Source organism: Salmo trutta, chromosome 2 (assembly GCF_901001165.1).
Source record: "Salmo trutta chromosome 2, fSalTru1.1, whole genome shotgun sequence".
NCBI lineage: Eukaryota > Metazoa > Chordata > Actinopteri > Salmoniformes > Salmonidae > Salmo > Salmo trutta.
Window position 1 is genome coordinate 73,930,659 of NC_042958.1, and position 10,159 is coordinate 73,940,817.

General features: G+C 41.5%; 1 long non-coding RNA gene across 1 annotated transcript; it reads left to right on the forward strand.

Annotated features, from left to right (window-relative positions):
• The first annotated feature begins 7,814 nt into the window (after nt 1-7,814).
• Nucleotides 7,815-9,544, forward strand: LOC115148598 (uncharacterized). The gene is made up of 3 exons (XR_003866700.1): nt 7,815-8,638; nt 8,755-8,908; nt 9,150-9,544. It is a non-coding gene; the product is annotated as an uncharacterized LOC115148598 (long non-coding RNA).
• Nucleotides 9,545-10,159: the final 615 nt, after the last annotated feature.

Consider the following 10,159-nt stretch of genomic DNA (forward strand, 5'->3'; position numbering starts at 1 on the left):
GCTGAATTATGAAAAAGTCACAACAAAAACATGGCTTGGTAAGTAAAAGGCCATTCATTGAACAAAGGTTTTATGAATAGAGGGTATTTTCAAGAGACTGAGGAGGCAGGGAAGTGAAGTGAACTAAGCTTCACTCCGATCAGGCTATTGTTAGTTTAATTTAACCCAATCCAGCCATATCCCTTATCAAGATCGAGAAGATCAGTTTTAACTTAGGCCCTATTCCCATTCTAGATATGAAGGAGAGTCTGAGGAGCAGGGTGGCAAAAGAGAATTCTACTTTTCAATTGACATTACATCTTTACCTTACCTTTCATGGTGGCTGGCAATGCTACATTCTTGGTCCGCAGCTCAAATTGACAGGAGCCATCAGCCAGTAAGCACAAACTATTCAACAATGACAGAAACGTTTCTTCTAAAACATATTATGCTATTGAATAATGCAACCAAAACATATTACACTCCTCAATAATGGAACAATTCATAAGCATGTATGTGCAGACAATTTAAGGGTTTATTTAGTCATCTGTATACATTTTTATTTTATTTAACCTTTATTTAACCAGGCAAGTCAGTTAAGGACAAATTCTTATTTACAATGATGGCCTAAACCCAGCCAAACCCTAACGACGCTGGACCAATTGTGTGCCGCCCTATGAGACTCCCAATCACGGCCGATGGTGATACAGCCTGGAATCGAACCAGGGTCTATAGTGACGCCTTTAGCACTGAGATGCAGTGTCATTACACTGCTGCGCCACTCAGGAGCCCTGTATGCATAGGTTACACATAGGTTGCTAGAACATCATGTCTTCATCAAGTAATGTTAGTCTATCAAAAATGAACAATTAACCCTCTCATACGAATATAAAAGTACAGTAGGTCCACCTTACAACTTTACAACAAACCAGGATTCATTTCAAATGAATACCATGCAAATCATTACATGTGGTTAAAAAAAATGTTTGACTGAAATCATGGGTATAAGGGAATTCATCGCAACACGCTGTTTTATATGGAAGCCCATAGCCGTTTTTTATAAAATGTTTCAATATTTGTTAACATGCACAAACAGTCTGATCAACTGTAGCCTACTAATAACAACCACAGCTGCAGGAAGCCATTTCGCTCTGAGCCAGGGGAAATTTAACATCAGGTTTTTAAAACCTACACTATGTAGTTATAGGCTGAAATGCACCCATTTATTTGTGTACAGAGAAAATGTGAATGTGATCAAATTTGGTTTATATTCACACTTGGGTGTCTAGGCTACCTAGAACTTTTTAATAAAAAATTATTGACTGGAAATAATCACGACAATAGTGATGACATACTGTATGAGTATATTTTTTATTGTGGATGCAAAGGCCTACACGATGCAACTCTGTATAGAGCGAGTTCATTTTTGTCCAATTGCAGTTGTCTCTTTGTCTGTGTAAAGAGTATTCATCCTCCCTAGACCAGGAGCTATTCCAATAGTTTTTTTAAACCATATGAACTGATTAGAAATGTATCTTGTCCCATCATAGCCCATATAAAACATTTTTACAGCTGATTTATTACTATGTCATATGCTACAACTAGATTCTGGAGTAGGTTATGTTAGACTACTACCAGATCAGGAAAGACTGGGCCCCAGGAAAACATTTCCCCCCCTCCACTCTGGGACCTGTTGTGCCACCTCTGAAATCATCACAGAATGTTGAAAAAACATATCCTATTTGTATGATCTAAGTTGCATTATTAAGTACTGCAGTGCATCTCCTCCTCATGGACTGCACCAGATTTACCAGTTCTTGATGTGAGATGTTACCCCACTCTTCCACCAAGGCACCTGCAAGTTCCCAGACATTTCTGGGGGGAATGGCCCTAGCCCTCACCCTCCGATCCAACAGGTCCCAGACGTGCTCAATGGGATTGAGATCCAGGCTCTTCGCTGGCCATGGCAGAACACTGACATTCCTGTCTTGCAGGAAATCACGCACAGAACGAGCAGTATGGCTGGTGGCATTGTCATGCTGGAGGGTCATGTCAAGATGAGCCTGCAGGAAGGGTACCAGGGAGGAGGATGTTTTCCCAGTAACGAACAGCATTGAGATTGCCTGCAATGACAACAAGCTCAGTCCAATGATCCTGTGACACACCGCCCCAGACCATGGCGGACCCTCCACCTCCAAATCGATCCTGCTCCAGGGAACAGGCCTCGGAGTAATGCTCATTCCTTCGACAAATAAACACAAATCCGACCATCACCCCTGGTGAGACAAAACCGCGACTTGTCAGTGAAGAGCACTTTTTGCCAGTCCTGTCTGGTCCAGCGACGGTGGGTTTGTGCCCATAGGCGACGTTGTTGCCGGTGAGGAGCTGCCTTACAACAGGTCTACAAGCCCTCAGTCCAGCCTCTCATGGACAGTCTGAGCACTGATGGAGGGATTGTGTTCCTGGTGTAACTTGGGCAGTTGTTGTTGCCACCCTGTACCTGTCCCGCAGGTGTGATGTTTGGATGTACCGATCCTGTGCAGGTGTTGTTACACGTGGTCTGCCACAGCTAGGCTGACCACGTCCATCCTGTCTCCCTGTAGCGCTGTCTTAGGCGTCTCACAGTATAGACATTGCAATGTATTGCCCTGGACACATCTGCAGTCCTCATGCCTCCTTGCAGCATGCCTAAGGCACGTTCACGCAGATGAGCAGGGACCCTGGGCATCTTTCTTTTGGTATTTTCAGAGTCAGTAGAAAGGCCTCTTTAGTGTCCTAAGTTTTCATAACTGTGACCTTAATTACGGGACTGGCTTCCTCTCTCACATCCAAACATACCTGCAGCTGAGAGACAGATGGATAGAGAGAGAGCATAATTAAGCCTCATTGTTTTCATTCTAACACGGTCAGTCATCATAATCAGGAGGTCAAATGCAAAACTGACCTTGGATCATTAACTCTGGAACTACTACATCTCTGTCTGTATTTCAATGCATCTCTTTAATAATACTTCCTGTTGACCTGACCAAGTGACATCTCACCTATGATCATGCTGTGCCCTCTGTCAGCCAGTTCAGATGCGGGAGTGGTTCACCAAAACAGCTGATATAACCTAGAGGATTTAGGGAGAAGGGGGAGAGGGATGAATTGAAGAAGAGAGACCGTTATTGTGTGTGTGTGAGGTCTCACCTGGTGTCCACACTAAGGCTATAAAGTACTTTATGCTGAAAAACAGACACATGATGACAAACAATAGAAGATACTATATGTGAAGCAGACACCCATCGGAGTGTACCTGAAACATTTAAATATAGAGGGCTATGTGCCTCACCACTTGATTATTGCAAGGCTAACCCCCAGGGAAATCATGACTTGGCAGCAACAGATAGTCCAGTGAAAATGGCTGTGTTTATGTGGTGTTAATCTGAAAATTAGCAGCTAACATCTTAAGGGTTTTTTAATTAATGCATGTGAGACAGGTTCCATATACAACAATAGGCAGAGATGGAGAAAAAGTACACAGAACAGTTTAATTAACTCTGGTTATGGACACTTGCCAGCAATAAAGCTTCCACGGCCTGTTCCTCGGACAGTGAACATCTGGCAATATCTACATTTTCGACCCCTTGATCAGCTCGCTCTCTGAAAGTAAAGAAAAAAGCTTATTTTTTTATAGATATGAAAACAAATACGTGAGATGTGACCGTTCAATCTAAAGCAGCAGATCTCATTGTCAGGATACGTCAATACAGCCCAGTGCCCCATCTTCGTAGGTGTGCGCTTTGAATTCCTTTGCGTCGGAAAAAAGTTGCTTTCAGAACAATTCTTTTTGATTGAAAATAAAAAAAAGGTTTTGCTCTTGACAAAAATACAGAAATGTACCTCCATAGCAAAACAATTTGCCTGTGAATAACCACACCTTCATACAAACGTGCTACTGTATGCAGAATTCTTGATGCACAGCCGAAGATGCTGCCATATCCTGTCAGCACGCCCACAAGCGAGCCACTCAGGAGCAGAATGATGACACGTGGAAGAGGGAAAGGAATAAGATGGGAACAATAATTTGTTGCAAGTTGGGAATGGGGGCTAATAGCTGAACAATAGACTATTCAACCTTTACTAAAAAATTGTCTAAGAGCCGAGCTAGGTGTGAAAAATCCCCCTCCTATCACAGACCAGATTTGCCCTAACGACCAAGGGGTAGCTTGCTACTCAATGTAATAAACAAATGACTTTTCAAATAAGTTACCTTACGTCATGTTGGCTGACAATTTGTTAGCTACGCTGTCCTTACGAACCACATAGCATATCATTACAACTGTAACGTGGGTCGTCTAAAGGGGACCAAGACGCAGCGTGTTGAGTGCTCATATTTACTTTTAATGAAACACTAAACAAAAAAACGACCACCAACAGTTCCGTCAGGTAACACATACAAAACGGAAAACAACTACCCACAAAACCCAGGAAGAAAAACCCCTACTTAAATGTGATCTCCAATCAGAGGCAACGAGGACCAGCTGCCTCCAATTGGAGAGCAACCCCCCCCAAAAAATATAGAAATAGAAAACCTAGAACACAAACATACAAATAGAAAACATAGAAAAACACAAAACACCCCCTGTCACGCCCTGACCTACTCTACTATAGAAAATGACATCTTACTAGGGTCAGGGTGTGACAACAACAGTATGTGCCGGTATGTTAGCTAGCTACCTAACGTTAGTAGTTATATATCAAACTTGCCAGTATATTAACTATAGGCTATCTAACTACCCAATGTTTATTGACTTGATAATTCCCGTCATTCTTAGCTTAGCTAAATGGTATAGTCGTTGTGCTTTCTCAATGGACATTCGGGTGCTTTCGTAAATTCACTCTGGCTATCTATAGGCTGGACAATAGAAAGAGTCAAAATTCACCCAAGGCTGGAAAACGTCTTAAGAACATTGGCTAAACTGGAACACTAGCGCGAGCCCATAGCAAATTAATGGAATCAAACATTCGCAGAGCCTGTTTTGACTGGAGTGATGCTTAGAATTCCATTTAAAAAATGTATCCCTTTTTATTTTACCACTACAATCTGTTCATCGGATGAAACTGGAAAAAAGGTGGCACCAAATCGTCCCAGCCAGAAATAATCAGACACCCATTTTTCAAGCTAGCTAATTTTTCAAGCTAGCTAAGCTAGCTAATGTCACAAAAACCCAGAAGACAGCTAAATGCAGCACTAACCTTTGATGATCTTCATCAGATGACACACCTAGGACATTATGTTATACAATACATGCATGTTTTGTTCAATCAAGTTCATATTTATATCAAAAACCAGCTTTTTACATTAGCATGTGACGTTCAGAACTAGCATACCCCCCGCAAACTTCCGGCAAATTTACTAACAATTTACTAAATTACTCACGATAAACGTTCACAAAAAACATAACAATTATTTTAAGAATTATAGATACAGAACTCCTCTATGCACTCGATATGTCCGATTTTAAAATAGCTTTTCGGTGAAAGCACATTTTGCAATATTCTAAGTAGATAGCCCGGCATCACAGGGCTAGCTATTTAGACACCCAGCAAGTTTAGCCTTCACCAAACTCCGATTTACTATTAGAAAAGTTTGATTACCTTTGGTGTTCTTCATCAGAATGCACTCCCAGGACTTCTACTTCAATAACAAATGTTGGCTTGGTCCCAAATAATCCATAGTTATGTTCAAACAGCAGCGTTTTGTTCGTGCGTTCAAGACACTATCCGAATGGTAAATAAGGGTTACGAGCACGGCGCATTTCGTGACAAAAAAATTCTAAATATTCCATTACCGTACTTCGAAGCATGTCAACCGCTGTTTAAAATCAATTTTTATGCCATTTTTCTCGTAAAAAAGCGATAATATTCCGACCGGGAATCTGCGTTTAGGTAAATAGACGAAAGAAAATAAAGCACGGGATCGACTCGTGCACGCGCCTAAGCCCATTATCCTCTTATCGGCCACTTGCCAAAAGCGCAAATGTGACATCATTCAGCTTTTTCCCGGGCTCTGAGAGCCTATGGGAGCCGTAGGAAGTGTCACGTTACAGCAAAGATCCTCAGTCTTCAATAAACAGAGACAAGAAGAACAAGATCTTGTCAGAGAGGGCACTTCCTTTAAGGAATCTTCTCAGGTTTTTGCCTGCCATATGAGTTCTGTTATACTCACAGACACCATTCAAACAGTTTTAGAAACTTTAGGGTGGTTTCTATACAAAGCCAATAATTATATGCATATTCTAGTTACTGGGTAGGAGTAGTAACCAGATTAAATCGGGTACGTTTTTTATCCGGCCGTGTAAATACTGCCCCCAGCCCTAACAGGTTAAGCCAAATTTCTTAAAATCAATCCCATATACTATGTTATTACAAAAAATGTTTTAAATTCTCTGGTATTGCCAATACGGAATACTGTCAAATGCTTCTCAAAGATGCCCTCTGGTGGTCAAACTAGCAATAACTTGCAGTAACAGAAAGAATGTCTGAGAATTAAATGACGTGCCACAGAATGCAGCAGCATCACACAACTTTTAAAGGAGGAACCACTGTATGATCACACTTTTTTGCTTTCTCATTCTTTATCTATTACATGTCTGCAATCCTGGCTCAGTTTTTTATTTTATTAGTCAACTTGATGTAGGAAAACATCAAGATGACTGTATACAAGTCAAATCTTTTAGTGTCATTCACTTGAAAAATTAGAACCTTCACCTATCTTGTTCATTAATTGAATTGTATTTTTTTCAGAATGTCAAAAGACTGGAGGAGACCAGCCTTGAAGAAAAGTGGGCAGAGCTAGACAATGCTGTGCTTCATGAGTGGGTTGCTGAGGTCCAGCAATGGCCTGAAGGTATGTTAGGTTCTGAACAAATAGTGCAAAAACTGAAACGGACAACCAGAAAAATCTCAAACCAAGTTTATTCTACCCACAAGCATATATTTATACCACCGACTAGGCGGGAGTTGCCACCTTACATTTCTATGAAACACTCCTTCTCTGTTAGGCAGAAACACAATAGGTTCCTCTCACTGGTATTGTCATGGCCTGCCTAAGTCTAGGACCCACATGGACGTGGAAGTGTGTGTGTGTATGGGATAGGTGTGTGTATGGGATAGGACTGTAGTCAGATGGTTTTCGGGGTGGGCCCCTATGGCCCCCCTCCCAGCAGTGTCTTCTCTCCAACTGCTGACCTTATCTCGAGTTGAGTTCCACATCCCTCATTGTCCTAATTCCACAGCAACTGGCCTGCCTTATCAGGAACTGAAACCAAACTGCTACCCTTTGCCTCCTTACTTAGAAATATAAATATTCAGCAATAACATGTTTGAACAGAATATGAACTTTCTGCACTTCCCCTCGTCTCACTCAGTAACTTTCCGTACCCAAAGTTCCTATTCACCCTTCATTGACACCTAACATGTAAAGTAATCAATACATTCTAATATGATGAGAGGAATAAGTATGGTCCCGTGTGGCTCAGTTGGTAGAGCATGGTGTTTGCAATGCCAGGGTTGTGGGTTCGATTCCCACGGGGGACCAGACCGGAGAAAAATATGTATGAAATGTATGCCTTTACTACTGTAAGTCGCTCTGGATAAGAGTGACTGCTAAATGACTAAAATGTAAATGTAATGTATGTTTCAAGACAGAATCCAACAGGTAGAAAAATGAATGTTTCTGTCTCTCAACTTCATAATTGATTTGATGTCAGTGGAGTCATGTTTGACACACACTTCAGGATAGTCAGACAGGGCATCTCCAGAAGAAGCTTGAAGGGCTTTACCTCAGTGTGAAAGAGAAAACTACTTCTACCATTTTACAGGTAAGTCCCAACAACAATATGACCTCAAACACATTATTAATCAAGCAGTAAAAGTGATTTGTGAAAAAAAATGCATTAGTCTTACACATCAGACCATGTTTATGATCAAATGTAGGCATGACTTATGTTATTAATTGATCTAACGCAAGACATTTCATTAAACTGAGAAATTACGTGACCATAAACAACAGAGTATCTTGTGAGCCACAACTCTGCATGGCTTGTATAATGTTAACTACATGACGACAAATGCTTTCGAAATGAGTTTGCTTGCTTTGTACTCTTTGTTTGTGCCTCTATAGTAGCTCTAACTTATAGTCATGTAATATATCTGAATATACAGTCCATCTAATCACCCTTTTTATTTAAACGGCAACAAGAGGCGGCATCAGATTCTGAGAAATTGAGGACAAAGCAGCCCTGATAGCTTCCGTTGTTCAACTTCACGAGCAGCAGGCAAAGTTTAAGCTCCCCACAGTGGATGAGCTGCTCAATACTGATAACTTTGTGTGGCCATGGGAGAGACTTGGCACCAGTAAATATATATTGCAAAAGATATCTATTCTGATTGAATGTTTACCTTCAGTGTAGGCTGCAATCATTGCTGTTCTGTTATATACTGTTGTTTACTGCTCACAGGCAACAGCCATCTTGCCATCAAAAGGCAATCTTCAACAGACTGATGTTAGTGAACAGACTGCAGGAGGAAGAGAGGATCCTGGTGCAGGAGATGAAGAGGCACTGGGGAGCCTACAAAGAGCAGCGGGAACTGTCCCAGCAGCTGCAAGATCAGAGTAAGTTGAGGTTTATACTATTTTTGGACTGAACTTTTTGTCTTGCTTTACAAATACCCTCCACACTATTTAATGTAATGGAATTGTAAATGTACTGCTTTACATGTGACTTTTAGGCAATGCAGTGGAGTTTTCAGAGGGAGGGAAGAATGGCCTTCTCTGCCACCTGAAGAGAAGATTGAGTGAACTGACACAAGACCAAGTCAACACCAGGAATACCTACCACAAGCTGATTCTGGGAAAAGGGGATATTTTTTATGACTAATGTAGGTGAGAATTCCGATGAAGATAGAAGTCCTATAGAAAACAAAAGAATATAAAAACCCTGGTTGTTAATATTATTGCACCCATTGACTTCAAGCGAAGAGGTGGTGACATCTAATCGAGCTAAATGAGGCATAACAGCAGTCGGATGCTAAGAGGTGATAGCATCACATCATTGCTGAGAGCTCAGATGACAACTGCTATACTTTCTGAAATCATACACCACCCCTGCCTCTTTCTTCTGCAGGAGAGGGAGAAGGCCGCCACCACCTCCCTTGGGAGCAGCCTGGTCTCCTGACATTGACCCCTCACCTAATGAACTCATCCAGGGAAATGTAATTTGCCTGATGATCTAGTGGAGAAGGAATGTGTCATTTCAGCGTATTTGTTGCCATGTTTCTTCTACTCACCATCTCTCTTCCGGTCCTAGACTATGGCAACTCATACTGTTAGTTGAGGACCTCTTTACTAAGGAATGTGGTTCTTCATTATTGTTTATTTGTATTTTCTTCAAGTATTTTCTATGCTGCCATGATTGGGTTTTTTGTAATTGTGAGTTGCAAAAGAGTCCTTGGTCTAAATGGGCCTGCTAAAATAAGGTCTAAATAAATAAATGCATTAAGCACCGTGTGTGTGTTTCAATTACATAGTATGAAGTTATTTTGATGTAATAAAGTGTTGGTGCAGACCCACTTCAGGAAGTACCCGTGCTAAGGATTATTCAACGTTGATCTGAGCTATCGGAATCCACGCTTCAAGATTGTTTTGATCACGCAGACTGGAATATGTTCCGGGTAGCCTCCGAGAATAATATCGACGTATATACGGTGACTGAGTTTATCAGGAAGTGTATAGGAGATGTTGTACCCGCTGTGACTATTAAAATGGCAGCATTCGCACAAATATATATGGCCGAATACAAAAAGTGTAGTTCCCGCCGTAAGGCAATGAAACAGCCAAAACGTCAGAGACAAAGTGGAGTTTCAATTCAACGGCTCAGACACAAAACGTATGTGGCAGGGTCTACAGACAATCACGGACTACAAAGGGAAAACCAGCCAAGTCACGGACACAGACATCTTTCTTTCCGGAAAGTTAAACATCTTTGCCCACTCTGAGGATAATACAGCGCCGTTGACGTGGCCCGCTATCAAGGACTGTGGGTTCTCCTTCTCCGTGGCTGACCTAAGACATTTAAACATGTTAACCCTCACAAGGCTGCCGGCTCAGACGACATCCCTAGCTGCAGAGCATGCG